The following is a 19384-nucleotide window of genomic DNA, read 5'->3' on the forward strand; positions in this document are numbered from 1 at the left end:
ATTCAGCTTCATGTGGGCAGGCATGGAACAGGTAGTTAGTAGATTTAACGAGGAATGTGGTTTTGGCACAGCAAGGACAACAAATCAAGAAAGAAGAAATATCAAAGGTTATGTGCAAGGAATAACTATAGTTATGTGTGATCTGAGTTCGGAGAGGAAAGAGGTTATCAAGAGTTAGACAATGAAATGATGGTAAAATCAGTAGATTAGAGGTCCTAGTGGGGTTAAAGAATTACTGGAGTCAGGGTACTAAAGGGAAAAAGATTTAGAAAGAGCATATGGGGAATGCCTGGGTGGCTCAGTGGGTTAAAGCCTCTGCCTTTGGCTCAGGTCATGATCTCAAGGTCCTGGGATCAAGCCCCACATCAGGCTCTCTGCTCCGTGGGGAGCCTGCTTCCCCCTCTCTCTCTTTGCCTGCCTCTTTGCCTACTTGTGATCTCTGTCTGTCAAATAAATAAATTTTAAAAATAAAATAAAAATTTAAAAAAAGAGCAAATGGTGATCAGAGTGGGAAACATAAAACTGAAATTATGGAGAAGCTGCAATAATTAGCACAATCTAGGTATAACTTTGGTAACAAATGATTTACGTAGGGTGGAAGACAAGATCACTGATGGAGATTCAAAGAACTGAAAGATCTGAATGTTGAAAAAATATCTATATGGTTGAAATCACCAAGAATTGAGATCAGACATAGTACTGGTGAGAGAAAAGAAGAGTATAAACAAACAAACAAAAAAGTAAGAAGAAGGAAGGAATCCTGTAAAATCAAGAATTTGGCTGGCTTTCATTCCTGGCAGCTGGGAGGTAGTCTCCAAATCCTAGGAATTTCCTGAGCGACAGGAGTGTCATTGTTATTCATGGTGGACCCTGATAGCCTACGCTAAGGCGATGATTCATGGTGGGCCCCTAAATAGTTCATGCTAATAAAATGACTCAATGAGGGCTAGCTTTACCAAAAAGACCATCCATGTAATCAGAGGGTTAGGGCTTTGAGACAGGATTATCACAGCCTGCCTTCCAGTGAGGGGACAGGGGCTAGAGACTGAGTTTAACCAATGGTCAATGATTCAATCAAACATGCCTACATACCAAAACCCCAATAAAAACTCTGGACACCAAAGTTTGGGTGAGCTTCAGGGTTTGCAATACTCTGTGTACTGTAAATACACTGACGTGCCAGAAGGAAAAAGTTCCAGGAGGATGATGTGTCCTGATTCCAAACAGGGAGGACATCAGAAGCTGCATATTTGAGAGCTTCCTAAGCCTTACTCTATGTGTCCCTTCTTTTGGCTGGTTCTGTTTTGTATCCTTTTTGCCACAGTAAAACTGTGTAAGTTTAGCACTTTCCTGAGTTCTATAGCTATTCTAGTAAATTATCAAACCTGAGGGAGTAGCAGGAACTCCCACATTTGCAGCCAGTTGGTTAGAAATGAGGATGATTCTGGGAACCCCCAAGCCTGCAGCTGGCGTCTGAAGTGAAAGTTGTCCTGTGGACAACTGTGTCCTTAACATGTGAAGTCTGGTCTAATCCCAGATCGTAATCATCAGAATTCATTGCAGGGGATGAACCAGGAAATACAGTCAACAGCAACAGGGGTTGTGTAGTACATAATATATGATGACATAGACTTCAAAGCTAGAGAATTTTAGGGAAAAGAGAAGAAAGATTTAAATCCTGAAAGGGGTAAATGAAGAGAGTATCTATTATCCTATCCAGTGCTATGAGGGTTATGAGAAGAAAAAAAGGGAAGGGCATCTCTTGAGATGGCAGTAGGAGAAATTATGTCCTCAGGAGAGATAAAATTCCTAAGGCCCTACAAGTTTTATAGGCTTATTAGAATGAGGAGGACTAAGTGAAAGAAATTCACAAAAATGGGAGCATCCAAGAGACAGTGCTATCTTGGAAGTCAAAGACTTCAAAGAGAGTCTAATCAATTATATCAAACAGTACTGATAGATCAAGCAAGAGAGACTAAGAAACTACCACTGGATTAAGCAATAAGAAAGTCATTGCTGACCACAAGAAGAAGCTGCAGTGAAATGGTGGGAGAGGAAGCCTGGCTAAATGGGTTCAAAGAGAATGGAGATCTGACTTAAACAACACTCTGGAAATTAACTAAAGGCCTACAACAAACTAAGAAATGATGATTCAAGCACACTAGGCAACATTGGGTAAGAATGATGGAAGCCTGTGGCATTTTTGCCTGGGGCTACTCTCATTCTCCCCAGTGGGGCCCCTACAAGTAGTGGCTCAAGCATGATGGACCAGGCCATGAAAACCAGGAGCATTGCTACTGCTGCTGCCTAACAGGACTCAATTAATAGCACTACCAATTAAAGTAGCCATCTTACTGGCAAGTGACCAGAGGCAGTGTCAGAGCTCCTAGCCTGAGGCTCTACTCCTGTTCTAAGCAAACAATAAACTAATGGACTGAGGAAAGTACCAAGTAGTGATACAGCCAGTATATCATGGATGATAATCCCTTCTCAGGCCCCAAGTATCGATTTTTTTTTTAATTGTATTAAGACAATTCACTGCAAGAAAGGATAGTCTTTTCAACAAATGGTGTTGGGGCGACTGGATACCTATATGGAGAAAAAACAAACCTAGATCCTTACCTCATACCATATCCAAAAATTTACTCCAAGTGGATCACAAACCCAGCAATTCCACTCCTAGGGATCTATCCAGGAGAAATGAAACCATATAGTCACACCAAGGCTTGTAAATGAATGATTATAGCAGCATTATTCATAAAAGCCAGAAACTGGAAACAATCGAAATGTATGGATTTGTATGTCCAGAAAATGAAATTATATTCAGCAATAAAAAGGAATGAAATATGAACCTCAAAAAATTAGGCTAAGTGAAAGAAGACAGAAGCAAGACTGCATATTATAAAACAAAACTACATACTTATGATCCCTTTTGTATGAATGTCCAAAGGCCGATTTATAGAAAGAAAGGCAGATGAGTGGTTGCCTAAGGGTAGGAAGGGATAGGAATGGAGACTGAATGCAAATGAGCTCAAAGAATTTTGGGGAATGATGAAAATATTGTAAAACTGGACTGTGGTGATGACTGCACAGTTCTATAAATTTACCCATAATCATCCAATTTTACTGTTACAATGGGTAAAATCTGAAATATGAACAATCTACCTCAATAAAGCTATTAAAAAAAAGAGAGAGTTGGATAAGGTAAACACAGATAACTGTTTTACAGAGTCTAGCATAAATGATAAAAGAAATGAGGTAGTAGCTGCAAGGGTTAGTAAGGTCAAGAGACTATTTCTTTCAGATGAAAGAAATTACAATATGCTCTTATGCTACTGACAGTGATCCAGAAAAGGAAAAACAGGAAGAACTGCAGGAAGAATGTCCTTGAGAAGGCAAGAAGGGATGGGCTCAAAGGAACAATTGGTGGGAATGACCTTCAAAGGAGGAAAAGACAGTTAATTCACAATAACTGGTAAAGACACAGGTGTTAGGAAGATTGTTTCTATTTTCTTAATGAAATAGGAAGGTCACCAGCTGAAAGGGAGGATGCAAAGGGAAATATTGAAGATTTGCATGCAAGGAAAAGATATAATCATCTAAGCAAATGGGAGCATGGCAGAACTAAAATAATAAAGTAGGATAGCTTGGCAGCATTAAGCAATGAATTTAAAGTCACTGGGTAATGACTTTCAATCCTGGCTGCACATTAAAGTCACCCTAGAACACTTAAAACTAGCATACCAAGCCACACCTCAGATTAACCAAATCAGACTCTCTGGGAGTGATCCCTGTAGTTTCTCAAAGCTCCCCAGTTAATGCAGATACACTGAGGGTTTAAAAACCTCTGCACCAGATATGCCATAAAAGTGAATGGCTGAAGCAAAGGGCAAGAGCAGTAGAGGAGAGGAAGTCACGAGGCCAGAACACCAGAAGCCTCATCTGTGTAGATACTGTAATCACCAAAAATCACAACTGTAGTAGGAGAGTTCCAGTGAACCACCCCCCCACCCCGCCCCCACACGCTAAAAGAAAGCAAAGAGAACACTTAACCCATGTCACTAGGAGGAGCTACCACTTAAGAACTCCATGGGGAAGTAGCACCCCCAGGGGAAAGGTAAGTTTACTGAGAGCAAGAAGATATTCATGTTTAGAGAAGAGGTTAAAAATAAAGGGAGTTTTGCAGATGACTGACAGTGAACTCCAGAAGGCACAGAGAAAAGGGTTCAGTGATCATAGAGGGGTGAAAATTGGGATCAGACAAGAGAGATGAAGGAAAGAAAAGGTCCAGACAAAACTACTGGAGGAGAATAAGGCCAGGAAATCTCAGAACACAAGCACCATATTTTTTAACACTGCACAAAAACAACCACAGAAAAAGCTCTAGGAAATTAGAAAAAGCTTTCCTGAATCCAGCCACTTTCTAAGAGATTTTTTGAAATTAATTTCGAATAAAAATGAGTCACAGAAAATATCAGGTCAATTCCATAAACTAAGTTACAAGAAGGGAGAATAAGGGGCAGAATAACATCCCTACAAATGATGAAAGCATGCCAGAAAGACATGCCCTCAGATCAAAACTGTGAAATGCTAGGAGCGCCTGGAAATGAAGAACCAGTTACTCAGTGGGTTAAGCCGCTGCCTTTGGCTCAGGTCATGACCCCAGCATCCTGGGATTGAGCCCCACATTGAGCTCCTTGCTCAGCAGGGAATCTGCTTCTCCTTCCCCGCACCCAACTCTTGAGCTCTTGCTTGCTCTTGTTCTCTCTCTACCTCTCAAATAAATAAAATCTTAAAAAAAAAAAAAAAAAACCTGTAACATGCTATTTCAAAATAAACTAAAAAACCTTAACAGAATGGCACAAAACATGAAAGAATAACAAATGTAAGAATTATAAAAACTCAAAATGACAAAACTCAATTAAAAACAAAAGGAAAGAATCATTCCAGAAATAAAGAGTAAATAAAAACAGATAACCCCTTAAGAAAAATACAAAGTAAAAAAGAAGAACATTTTAAAACTGAAAGAAATCAAAAAGGTTTGAGAAAAACTGACAAATATTGAAAATAGGCAACGAAGATGGAATATACAGTGATAGGAACCCTGGAAGAAGGAAATCCAAGCAAAGAACAGAATAGTAAAAATAATTTTTTTAAAGTTCCCTGAAATAAAGAAAGATTTTAAACTACATATTTAAAGAGCGCAATGTGTACCTGAGAATATCAACTCAGAACAACCAAAATTATTTTACTACACTATTACTAAACATTAAGGAAAAAACGGGTGGGGGACTGGGATCAGAAAGGGGGACAACCAGAACTACAGAAAGGAGTCCAGAAAATGAGAGATGAATGAGCAGCACTGGGTTTCCCAGGCTATAAAAGGGTTAAAGTGCAGAATGAGATTAGATCTAAAAATCTCAGGGTACATAAGGGTGGCAACACTGTGTAGGAAATGAAGAACCAGTTACTCATAAAGAAAGGAGAATCAGACTGGCATCAGACTTATCTATTGCACCAGCCTGAAAATGGTGGTGTATATGTTATACAGCAAGAAAAATAAGAGGGGGGTGATGAGCCAAGAACACTATTCAGCCAAGATAAGACAGGCATTTTCCGTCAAACAAGGATTCAGAAATTGTGCTACATCCACTGAGGAAATTACTCCAAATGCTTTTTTGGCATCCATTAAGATAGCCATTGGTTTCTTTTTTTTTTTTTTTTTTTTTAAGATTTTATTTATTTATCAGAGAGAGAGAGAGAGAGAGCACAGGCAGACAGAATGGCAGGCAGAGGCAGAGGGAGAAGCGGGCTCCCTGCCAAGCAAGGAGCCCGATGTGGGACTCGATCCCAGGACGCTGGGATCATGACCTGAGTCGAAGGCAGCTGCTTAACCAACTAAGCCACCCAGGCATCCCAAGATAGCCATGGGTTTCTTTTCTTCCAGTCTCTACCACTCCCAGAGTTGTGGCTGGCAGTACAGAATGGCCAAATCCAAGAACATCATATACAACCAGCCCTAGAAAGCTTCAAGAAAATTAGATCCTAAGGAATGCATATTTTGCCAACAAGAACAAAAAAGGCCTGAAAAAGATTCAGGCCAGTATTTCCAAACAATGAGCACCAGTACAGAGGCCACAAGGTGCTCGTTAAGCCCAGAGTAATCAAACACAAGATCTTAAAAGACACCAACCCTAAGCTGGATAGACTCACTCTTATCATCCATCCCAGTCTCAGGAAGTATACTCATTTCCATAGTGTCAAGGGTACCAGGCTTTAGTAACCAAATTCCAGGAGTCAGGCCAAAGTCTAAGTTGAGGCCCAGGCCCCACAACGTTCCCCAAAGACTCTGGAAAAAAGGCTTCTATCAACTTTGAGGGTCAAAGAATTGTACAAAACTTGGACCACTGTCCACATAGGCAGGCGGCATCTCCCTATGTTATTTTGTATAAATACAATACAAAGTCTTCCAATTCATACCAAAAGAGAGAGGTAATTATATAGTTTTGATCTTGTAATTTTTTTATATACTAAATTATGTTTATTCCTTCCTGGAATAAACTCTGATATATTATCTCTTAAATATACTACTAGTTTAATCTTGCTAAATGTTAGAATGTTTGCTTCTCTGACTGGGTGGCTCAGTTGGTTGAATGTCCAACTCTTGATTTCAGCTCAGGTGGTGATCTCAGGGTTGTGAGATCCAGCACTGCATTGGGCTCCGTGCTCAGGAGGAGACTGCTGGAGATTTTCTCTCTCTCCCTTCCCCTGAGCCCTTCCCCACACTCACACATGCCCTCTTGCTAAAATAAATAAATAAATATTTAAAAAAAAAAAAAGAAGAAGAAGAAGAATGTTTCCTTCTCTGGCCATGAGTAAGAGTGGACTAATGTTTATGATGGCCAAAAAAAAGAAAGAAAGAAAACAATCTTAATGTCCATCAGTTGGGGAACAACAGCATAAATTATGGTGTAATTTCCCTTGGAATGTTATTCAGCTTTTTAAAATTAGAGTTCCATTTACTAAACTGGAGAGATGCCATGATACATTCTTAAAAGAATAAAGCAAGTTACAAAAAACCTGTATGTGTGTGTATGTACGTATACGATTTTGAGTGAGAAAAAGATGTTGAAAAATACTCAGTATTGGTTAATGTTGGCTACTCCACGGAGGAAAACTGGAGAAGGGAGAGACCTGAGGGGAGAGGAAAATACTAACTTTTCCTTTATTCACTCTTATTTGTTTATTTTCGTGGTTGCAAGCAGAGTCTGACTTTTATAAGTTTTTAATAAATGTAGAATGGGGGGGAGAGAACAGTTACCTATTAAAAGTAATGATAATTAACATTAGCTGACAACCAGTAAATAACTAATTTTAATGCATCCAAAGACAAAATTAGAGTTAAATTATATAAAGCAAGGAGAGGAATTATTACGAAATTAATTTATTTAAAAATACAAAACAATCCAATCTGGACCCAAAGTTGCATATAAGTAGTCTTTCTGAAGTGCATTAAGCAAAATGTCTTCAGGATGAACCAGTTTTTCTTTTATAACCAGCACAAACTCATCCACTCATGGATATTTTGACAACTACGAATAAAACTAAGAGAAAGTGAGTCAAAGAAAAATATTCAATGAATAACTGTATGCATGATACACTGATTAGCAAAAATGGGCAAAATGTTACAGAAATAATGGAAACTCAAAAAATGAGATTTTGAATAATACTTATACTACAGAAACGGGTGATTTTTTTCTAGATGTATTATTTTACACTGTAACTAGACAAGGCTTTTTTATGAAGTAAATCACAAAAGAAAAGCAACCACTTTAACTGATTATCACATACCCAATTTTAAAAAAGAAAAATTACAAAAAGCTATCAACATGTAGCATGGGTGATAGGGGATAAAGTTATCACAGAAAATTCCAGTTATTCACAAAAGTGAGAAATGTTTATTAAAAACTGACATTTACATGACCAGTTGAAAAATGAACTGTTAAAGGGCTCACAGTCTCAAGAAATGGCATGGTTTGCTATTTTATAAGGAAGATTAAAAACTAATTTTTTTGTCTAGTTTGTGGTACTTACAGGGAAATAGCCCAAAAAGGTATGCACACCAGAAGTCTGCCCAAGAGCATCTCACTTCTAAGACTCTTTGTTTTTAAATCTGCAGTTATTTAAGAACTCTCGTCTCAGCTCTCATCAAATCTTTCATAAAAGAAAATTTCAGGATACAAAATAAATCAGTGGCTTAATTATCATGGTGTCTTTTAAATGCCTTGCAAGGCTGAAAAGGAGAGCAAGACAAGATAACAAGGAAAAGCTGGACTGACAGGCCAGTAGAAAACTGTGCAGAGGAGGTGGGTGAAGCATGCATCAAAGAAGAGAAATCCAGGATGATTTCCAAAGCCTAATAAAAACTGCCATTCCTTAAGTACCAGACATTGTCCTAAGGATTTTCACTGATATTATTTCACTTTGCCATCATTGAAAACCTGCAAGATAGATTTTAGCCCCTCGTACATTTATTAAGTGACAGAGCAATAATTCAAACCTGTTTTCATGATTCAAAAACTCACAAATTCATGTTCTTTCTACTATAAAATGGGTCTCATGGTTGTAGAATTTCAAAAGCTTCTTACAACTGAACAACAGTATTGTCATTCTATCATAATGAAATGTGTGGGGAGCCTGGGCAGCTCAGTCAGTTAAGCATCTGACTCTTGATTTCCGCTCAGGTCATGATCTCAAGGTCATGAGATACATCACCACCTCAGGATCCACAGGAAGCATGGAACCTGCTTAAGAGTCTCTCTCTCCCTCTGTCACTCTCCCCTCTAAAAAGAAAATAAAATAAAGGAATGTCTGATAACTTCCAAAGGAAGTCTTTCTTCCTCTTCAAAACCCTAAAAAGAGCGAGCTAAGATTCTCTGATGCTAAAACAGGGTTTGGGTATGTAGTAAATCTTCATCCCACATGTCTAATAAAACTAATTACTTTCATTCTCCCTAATTCCCAATCCAAAGGAACCCAACAGAATCCTTTGGAACTGGAACAAAAACAGAATTCTAGAGTAACAACACATACCCAGCAAGCTTCTATAACCTGACTAGCTTTGCCCTACCAAATTTCAGCAACTAGAGCTAGAAATTGTGGGACCCCACAACCCAAGATTACAAAGGGCTAAGAAAAGACTTCCTTCATTTAGACAGAAGGAATTTACTGAGTTCTGAGGCAGATTCTCCATGACCAAAATGACTAAAATCTCCATGACTAAAATGACTAAAATCACAGTATCTACCTAGTCCCATTTCCAAGTTTAATAACTAACTAATCTACTTATAAGGCTAGATCTATAGGTGGGATTTCATGGCAATAAAAAACTATTGCCATATTTCTTCATGTTATCAATCTGTATAATCCGTCGTCATCTGATATAATCAGATATGATAGTGCAAGTACAGTATTACAAACAAGGAAACAAAGCATGGCTACCTAGTCCAAAGATACCTGTTTCAAGTAAATAAGTTTTCCATTATTATTGCTTATATATATTGCTTTGTGAATTTTAGGTCTGCAATACTTTCAATATTTATAAAAAGGAATGTTTGAATCACTGTTTTTCTTTAATTTCTTTTGTTTTGTTTTGTTTTTAAAGATTTTATTTATCTATTTTTGTGAGAGAAAGAGAGAGAGAGTGCAAGCATGCCTGCGTGAGCTGGGCACAGGGGCAGACGGAGAAGCAGACTCACCACTGAGCAGGAAACCTAATGAGAGACTCCATCCCCAGGACCCTGAGATTGTGACCTGAGCCAAAGGCAGATGCTTAACCATCTGAGCCACCCAGGTGGCTGTTTTCCTTTTCATGATACCTTTGCCACCTAATGAAAACAGTAAAACTTATCAACATTGACCAGTAAAACTTTAGGGAAGTGACAAACTTTGATACATGGGATTTTTTTACTTATATTTTTCTCAGAATAGAATGAATATTTGGACACAGAATTCTGAATTACACTATTAGTTTTGATTTAAGGAAGAATATGAAATGTCCACCTTCAACTGAAAACTACAGTAGAAGAACTAATTATACATAGTACACAGTCACCAAATATTTAAATGTATGATTTAATGCATTGATATACGCATAAAAATCCCTCAATTTTTCCAATATAACTAATCTAACTCAACTCATATACCTTTAAACACAAGATATCTGTATAACAAACTAATACAAAAAAATCAAGGGTTTTCTTTTTTTTTTTTTTTAATGTAACAACAATCTTTTTTAACATAAAATATGCAAAAGAGAGACTGAGACTTGGGCAAACAAAGAAAAGTGTTCTCATATACTGTGCTCCAAAACTCTTAGGTGGGATACCTCATCTAAGAAAAAGAATATACTTTGTCAGAAACTTCTTCTGAGTTAGACACAATATGGCTGTCACATGGAGAGTCAGATCAATCCCTACACTAAGGCAAAGTAGCCAATCTTTTCTCAATAGATAGAAGAAATTATGCTCTGCAAAAGCCTTCAACAGACATACCTGACATTCAATGACCATTTATATAATAACCTAAGACCTGGAAACATCATCTGTAAAGGTCTAGATAGTAAATATTTAGGTTTTGTGTATTCGGGGCGCCTGGGTGGCACAGTGGGTTAAGCCACTGCCTTCGGCTCAGGTCATGATCTCGGGGTCCTGGGATCGAGTCCCGCGTCGGGCTCTCTGCTCAGTGGGGAGCCTGCTTCCTCCTCTCTCTCTCTGCCTGCCTCTCTGCCTACTTGTGATCTCTCTGTCAAATAAATAAATAAATAAATAATCTTAAAAAAAAAAAAAATAGGTTTTGTGTATTCTTAGGTCTCTATAGAAACTACCTAACTCTGTGGCTGTACACAAAGAACTGCCATAACCAACACGTAAATGAATGAGCATGGCCATATGCCAATAAAACTTTCTTCATGGCCAGTGAATTTGAATTTCCTATAATTTTCACATATCACAATGCATTATTCTTTTTTTCATATCTTTTCAATCATTTAAAAATATAAAAAACAATTTTAGCTTGCAGGTCATACAAAAACAGACACTGGGCTACATTTGGCCCATGCACTGTAGCCTGCCAACCTCTGTAATATATAATGAAAAAAATTCAGCTAAACATCACACAGGTAAACTTCTAATCTTCCTCTCCCCAACCCAGGAAATAAAAAAGAAATAAAAATTAGTTTATCTTTAGAGTCTGTTTTCACTATAGTCCAGGAGTTACTCTGAATAATATTCTAGATGGGTGGGTGTATGTATATATATATTTCTCTATATCTATCTCCTGATGCCTAGAACTTTGAAGAATGTGACAATGAGTCTAAAGAGGAGGCAAAGATCAGACCATCACGAAGGACTATACACGGTTTGGGAAGGAGTTTCGGTTTCATACATTAAGTGATGAAGTGCTACAATAAGATTCTGAAGAAAAGAATGACATATCAGATGACCATGTTAGACGTGGGTGCCTGGGTGGCTCAGTTGTTAAGTATTTGCCTTCGGCTTGGATCATGATCCCAGGGTCCTGGGATGGAGCCCTACACAGGGCTCCATGTCAGCCAGAAGTCGGCTTCTCACACTCCCTCCGCCCTTCCCCCTTGGTCAATGCTCTGTCTTTCACTCAAATTAAAAAAAAAAAAAAATCAACTATTCTAATAATCCCTCTTTGGAACTAGTACTGGCTTAGTATATGTTAGTCCCCTGCTAATCCACCCACAGTCCAGAAGCAGATGATCCTCGTTCTGATGTATAGTCAGAAGGTCAATAGTGACACAAGGCTACATCACATCGCCGACACCATTCACTTCATTTCATCTCATCACATAGGCATTTTATCATCTTGGGTCATCACAAGAAAAATGAATTCAATACAGTAAGATAATTAGAGGGGAGAGACCACATTCTCATAACTTTATTATAATATACTGTTATAATTGTTCTATCTTACTATTGCTAATCTCTTACTATCCATAATTTATAAATTATACTTTATTGTGTGTATATACTCATAGAAAAAAAACAGTATATATAGGGTTCAGTACTATCCATGGTTTCAGGCATCCCACTGAGGGTCTTGCAATGTATCCCTCACAGGTAAGAGGGGATTATTATACTTCCTTCCAGGCTTACTTTCTTCTCCATTCAAAATAATGCACGCAAAATCTTTCAAAAAACGTGAAAAAAGAGAAGGCATTTAAGGGAAGTATGGGGGAAAGCTAGAGTGCCAGCATGGGACATCCAAAAATCAAACATGGAAGAGGGAAATCATCGCATGTTTAACAACTTTAGTAAAACTTTATGATAAAGATGCAAACATCAAATTAGGTTTCATAAATGAAGTATGCTAAAAGGAACTACCAACCAATCCAAAATACAGAGCATGATCTAAGTCTATGACAATTTACTAAATATACTAGAGTACATAAGTGTACATCCTAAATAAAACTTAGGCAGATAATCAGTAGATTATCTTGAATTCCCTTATCAACAAACATACATAAAAATGAAAGAAATGTTTGATTACATGAGGTATATGATTTATAGAATGGCAGAAAGTTTGGCTTACAGAAGAAAATAATTGTTACGTATAAGAGGTGATTTGATTTATTCTTTTTTCTTTTTTCTTCTTTCTATTATGGAGTGGGGGAGGGGGAGAAGGAAAGAGAAAATCTTAAGCAGGCTCCACACCCAGCACCGGAGCCCAACACAGGGCTCAATCTCACAACCCTGAGATCATGAGCTGAACCGAAATCAAGCTGGATGCTTAACTGACTGAGCCACCCAAGTGCCCCCACTATTCTTTATACTTTACACATTTTTTATAACTATGATTTCATATGTTATATATATGAATGTGTAAGTGTGACAAAAATCTGAGCCACAGTTATTGATGGAAGCGGTAAAATATACACATTCATCCAATCCATATTTGTTACTTTTTAAAATAAATCATAAAAATATGAATAGGTAGGAAAATAGATAATTTCTCCTCAATTTTCATTGAGAAAGTTAGCAGAAAAGATTTACTGGTGCTTTTATTTTTTTATTTTTTTTAGATTTTATTTATTTATTTGATAGAAATCACAAGTAGGCAGAGAGGCAGGCGGGGGGGCGGGGAAGCAGGCTCCCCACTGAACAGAGAGCCCGATGCGAGGCTCGATCCCAGAACCCTGAGATAATGACCTGAGCTGAAGGCAGAGGCTTTAACCCACTGAGCCACCCAGGCGCCCAGATTTACTGGTGCTTTTAAAGAGAGAATGTATAGATCTCTGTGTGTGTGGTGTACTACCTCTTTAAAAGCACCAGTAAACCTTTACAGCAAACTGTGGACACACACACACACACACACACACACACACACACCCCAAGCCACCTGAAAGTAACTATCTTTAAAGTCACCCCAAAACCAACTTCCATCACTATATCTCCTTAACTACATAAAAAGAACTGATACACCTCTACTCAAAATTCCAGAGATAAATTACAAAAATAAATCCCGTAAGAGAAATGTTCTTACCAAAAATAACTCTATTTTTGGTATATTTGCAGGTTTAACATGTATGTGTCTTACTGAAACTCAACTCTTCCACTTGCCAGGTAAATCTGTTTCTTGACTGTCCTATGCAAGTTACTGAACATCTCTGTGTTTCAATTTCTCATCAGTAAGATGTAAATAGCATTACACACTTCATAGGGTATTGAAATTGATTAAAACATGTATAACGAGAATGGCACAGAATAAGAGCCATAAGAGTTATTACAACTAGTGAGTTATTACAACTAGTAATTCTACTAGTAACAGGACTCTCATCTTCCCAAAAATATTACAAACATTCTGTGCAATTTGAATTACTGACTAAAACTGGATACTATTAAAAACAGACATTAAATCTGAAGCCTGATAAACAGTAAGTTAGAAGCCCTGCAACTCTGAAAAGAATAGATTATTAATAGAACCACATAACAACCCTGTCAAGAACAATCTGAGAGCGGTTTTCCCAAGTGCAACTATCAATTTCTTCCCTTACACAAGGGGGCAGTGATAACAAGAAAAGAATGGGGCTCTGAAACACCTCTTTCTGCAGACAGTAGGGGGTGGCAGTACATATGGCTTACAGTCAGAACAAAACAGGAAGACCCAACAGAACTGCTCTTTATTCTCCTCTGCCTTCTCCTCTCTGCTTTAGCCCCAACATAGACTCAAGGTGAGGGACGTATCTATAGAAAACTAAAGCTAAAACCCATTATTAATCACCAAGTAAAATCCAGTTTTCTCTTTGAAGCAAATGATCCCTCAGTGTCTGAATGCGGATGCAGGAAGAAGCCAATCAGTATGAATTTTCATATTATCTAGCAAATTACTTACTGTTATTATAAAAACAACATTCTTCAGGCAAGTAATTCAATTTCTCTATACAATAATCACAACACAAACCACTAAATTCTCAGTCATTAACTACATCCTAATGAACGCATCCAGATTATTTCTGCTTGTTTCATACCATATAGACACTCATTGAACATACATATGTAAGTTCTATTGCATAGCTCATTGAACTATCTTTTGTTACTTCTGAAATTCCAGCTATTTTCTGACAATCCTCTCAAACCACAGATGTCCTTCTTAAATAGAAGTCACAATGTTTTGCAGCATGTGGGTAATTTCACACAAAAAGACAAACAGAGATGGAGAGAGAATACTATTTTATTCTTGTGCTCACATTCCTAAGATGATGTACCTGGGAAACGCTGTAAGAAGTGCTCCACTGACAGTATCCATGTTGCTGCTTTTTATGCTACATTTACTGTATTCAATTTTTTCCCCTATTTTGCCACCCCAACGTGAAGAACACGCAAGAATATATCACTACTGTCATTCACTGTAATTAACCACCGCAATAGCTTTTGGCTCCAACCCCTCAAAATGCCTGAAAATTTATCCCTTTTGTTCACCATATTGTTTTGTTTTCTTCATTCCAGATATTTTCACCTGTGTGAAAATGAAGACAGCAGCACATAGGGGGAAAAATCCCTTTGCCTAATGATCTTGAACTCAGAATTATGATCAAGATGTGGCGTTTTTTTGTTTATTGTGTTTCTTTTCCTGGAGAGGAGGAGAGAACAGTGTGAAAGACACCCAAAACACCAAATCTTCCTAATGTTAATGATCATTGTTTATGTTTTGTGAAACCCATTTTAAACATTCCACAACTGAAATAAAAGCCAGGATACAATTCTATCAGTACTCTCTACAAGCTGACAGCAAAACCTAGAATTATTTTAGCCTTATTTTTTCTTTCCCATCTCACAACCAGACACAATATGCTTTTTTTCTTTCACGTGGGTACCTACTATCTCTATCTCAAAAAAATAGCATATCATAGCTCCTCTAGATTTCCTGTGATAAAATATCTAGCAATGAGCCTTATTAATCTTTTCTTAGACTACATCTCCTTTCCCAGAGGGATTGTTAATATCGCTCAAACACTTCTACCATCAATTTCGATGCCACACAGGCCAACCCACCCTGCGCCTTACCTAGCACATTTCACAACTACTTTTTTATGCTGCATTCTGGGGGCACATTTTGCAACTCGTTCTGCACCGCACTGCCTGCCACGTTTAGCAATCTGCCTCGCATCTCATCCTGGGTCCCCGTCATCTAGAGACTCTCTCGGTACCAAATTCCATGACACCTTCCGTGACACCGAAGGGACCGTCCCTGGCCCCATCTGAAGCCACCCTGAGTGCCACATTTGGAGCCAACCTTCCCCACACCTTGGACACCGGAGGCACTTCGCTCGCAGCCCGTTTCGCTGCTTCCCTGCTCGCCCCCGCCCCTCTCCCTGGAGCCGAGACACTGGAGGCGAACGCCCCTGTCACTGAGGCGACCCCTCCTTCCGCCGCTCCCCGGGTCTCTTACCTGCCGCTCTCAGGGGCTCGCTGCACCTCGGGGTCAAGCCCCAGCCCCCGGGATCCCCAGTGAGGACCGCGCCGCCCACCGGCGCCGCCCGCGATTCCCAGAGCACCTCGCTGCGCTCCAACGTCCGCGGTGGGTCTGCGCCCCGGAAAGGCGCGGCGGGGCCTCGCGGCGGGCAAGCGCAGCCCGCGGCGGTCCTCTTGTCAGCGGCGACGCCGGTGCAGGCTCTCGCCCCTCAGCGCGGCGGCGGCGGCAGCTGCGGCGGGCGCCTTGCTCCGCCTCGCGCGCGGCACAGCCGGGAGGTGAGCGCGAGGGGGATGGGAACGGGGGCGGGGCCGCCCGGAGGAGGCGCGGAGGGCGGCGGCGGGAGGGCAGCGCCGGCAGCCCCGAGCCCGGCTCTCGGAGTGCTCACAGCTTCCCCCGCCCGGCGGGCGGCTCGCGTGAGGCGGCTGTGCCAGCGGGCCCCGCCGGAACAGCGCGCCCAGCAACCCGCGCCCGGCCGGCCGCTCGCTAGCGCCGCCGCCGCGCCGGGGGCGTCGCACCCTCTCAGGCCGCCCGCAGCCCCGCCCCCTCCGGGCCGGGGTGGGGAGGAGCGCGAGCGCGGAGGGAGAGCGCGTGCGTGGGGGCGCGTGCGTGGTGGAGCGCGCGCGCCCCCGCCCCCTCCACAGTTTGGGGGTGGGGAGTGGCTGGGAGAGAGAGCGAAGAGCGAACCCTTCCCTGCGCGGAGAGGTTGGGCCCTGACTCTGCCGCTCTGTGAGGTCTGGGCATTTCTCGTTTCCTCAGGGGGCTCTGACTGGTGGGGTCGAGGGGTTTGGTGCGGAAGAGGGGTGGACGCTCAGTAGCAGACAAGGCCCTAAATAGTTCGGCTCCGCCCCCGGAGGGGTGATGTCACTCTCGAGGTGCTGCTGCTGTCACGTGCGCCCACTTCTGGGCCTGTCCTCCTGCTTTAATGGGCAGAACGTTCCTCTAGATTTCCCCCCACTTCAGTCACCTTACGTACGCATCACTCCCAGAATCATCAAACCCTACATACGTCGGTTATCCTTTGCCTGATGCTCAACTGTAATATGTAAACTGCTCCAAATGCCACAGTTGGCTGTGGTGGGAATCAGAATGAGGTGCAAAACCAGCCTTGGGTGGGGAGGTGGGTGGGGAGGGAGGAGAGAGAAGGGAGACTATGTTATCTAGAATAATTGCCGAAAATTCACCAACCACAGCTTGAGAACCAGAGGTGAAGTTGTGACGCTGTTTCTGTCGCTGCCAGGTGGGACAGAAGTAATGTGGTTTTCAGAGCTAGTGGGCAAGGCACGGAAAGCCACCGCATTAAAGCCTCCTCCGAGGTCGGACTTCCCCATTACCCCCCACCTAGAGCTTCTTCCCCTTTTCCTTTCCCTTGCATCATAAAACACCAAGCCAACTGTGGAAGATATCTGGACATAAATTTTTTCGCGTTCTGTGAGATGATGCAAAGCAATCACTATTACATACTCTTCCTGGCTAATCTTAATGTTCATAAACTGAGACGACCTTTCCTGGTCATCTGTTTCCTAATGAGACGAAATGATTGGAAATAGATGCCCCCCAAACTACCTCAGTCAAGGAACGTGTGTCCGTGGTGTTCTCAAGATAATTTTGTTTGTTTGCTAACAGTTCTTTGAACCTACTTCATCCAGGAGTCTCTTTGGCTTTTTAAAAATTGGTGTTAACTTCAGAATAATAGAAGAAATGGAATACGACGCCATTTTCAACAGCTATTTTCTATAATGAATGCTTGAAAAGTTGGAGCAGCTTTGAATACTACAGCTAAAATGGCAAGGCGAAGGATTGATATATGGAATCTTTTGTTGATAACTCCAAAAACTTAGATTAATTCTAACAATAACCTATCTATGGTGATAGTCGCATGATAGTGATTATTTATGGGGGATTTGACAGTGCAGGAAGGAGCCTTCTGGGTTGCTGGAAATGTTCAATATCTTGATCTAGCTAATGACTACAAGGGTTAATACATATGCAGAAAGGTTTATTCATACACGTAAAGAGGCACTACAACATCGTCATGATTGGAGTCTGGAAACCTGGGTTTAAATCGCAGTGTCACATAGACTTACCAGCTATGTGACCTTAAGCAAGTCTGAGCCTTCTTTTCTTCATCTGTCTAATGTGAATGATGATACCTCACAGGGTAATTGTAAAAATTAAATGAAATTATCTTTGAAAAATAGTTAGCCCAGAGCCTGGTATATAGGAAGTGCTCAGGAAGCAGTTGCTATTGTTACCTTGTTCTTTTTGCACTCAGATTTGCCCTATTCAGTTTTCCTTTGGGTTTTTTATTTGTTTATTTTAAAGATTACTTTGTATCTCAACCTTTGTGAGTTTCAGTGAGGCTAATAACATTCCTTCCCACAAGAAATAACAAAAGGCAGTCAGGGGTCTAATGTGTTAGTTTTCAAACTAGTTCAGGTGGCAGTACTTAGAAATTATTGTGCTCATTGTGGAACACCATGAAATATTGATAGATTTAATTCTGCCATATGGACATGACAATTTTACCAGCACTAAATCTGGCTATATGATGTTTATGCAGATCTCTCACATATTTTTAAAAATTATTAAGAAATAATAGGTCCATGTTTTTCCTTTAAAATTTGTTTGCAACTTTTCACAAAGTAGAAAGTACCAAAAGTTTAATAAAAATTCCCAAAATGAAAGCCTTGAAGTCCATTTTTCCTGGAAATTAGAAAAACACTATAATTGTTCAGTTTTAGCAGCAAATCTCTCTTTATTGGATTTTCCCACAGTAAACTCTAATAGCTGTGACCCACAGGGTCTCTTGCTCTGATGAAGTGAGTAACTCTGACTCACTGTCCTCATCATACTCCCAAAGATCAGTCTCCATTTCTTTTGGCTGACCTCTCCCAGATACCATGCTCACACTGAGTACCCACTGAATGAACTCACTGCCTTGCTGTTTTGATCATCCAGCATGATTCTATTCAGCCCATTCTCTTCCACATAATACTGCTGTTAAGTCTTGCAATTTGCTGCCACACTCTAACTTTGTGAAGGAAACCCTCTGTCCTTGACAGAGGTAAGGGTGGGGTATAGTAGGGATGGTGAGCAACATTATAGAGAGAAGTCACCCCTGTTCTCAGCTCTTCTCCCTGATTTGCTTTTCTGTCAAAGATACCTGAAAGCCTGAGAATGCTAATTTTTTTAACCTAATAAAAATCCCTTTTAGTCAGAATGATCATTTAGTCTGTAAGTTAAGTTTGGAAACATAACATATGCCATTAAGGGGAATATGCAAATTTGCATAAATTAACCCAACCTTACCTTATACCTACCAACTTATCAGTGCCATCTATACCAGTCAAAATGTCCGGTCTTGATCTGTCAACTCTGCACACTC

The 19384-nt window shown here is 40.3% G+C and overlaps 1 protein-coding gene across 4 annotated transcripts in view; it reads right to left on the bottom strand.

Moving 5' to 3' along the window:
• Positions 1 to 16035, bottom strand: part of TANC2 (tetratricopeptide repeat, ankyrin repeat and coiled-coil containing 2) — a 369572-nt gene extending 353537 nt beyond the window's left edge. For all 4 annotated transcript variants that reach the window (XM_044247669.1, XM_044247668.1, XM_044247667.1 and 1 more), the window contains exon 1: positions 15976 to 16035. The gene's annotated coding sequence lies outside the window, so the exon portion shown is untranslated. The remainder of the gene's footprint in view (positions 1 to 15975) is intronic.
• Between the last annotated feature and the right edge of the window lie 3349 nt (positions 16036 to 19384).

Source organism: Neovison vison, chromosome 5, assembly GCF_020171115.1.
Source record: "Neovison vison isolate M4711 chromosome 5, ASM_NN_V1, whole genome shotgun sequence".
Lineage (NCBI taxonomy): Eukaryota > Metazoa > Chordata > Mammalia > Carnivora > Mustelidae > Neogale > Neogale vison.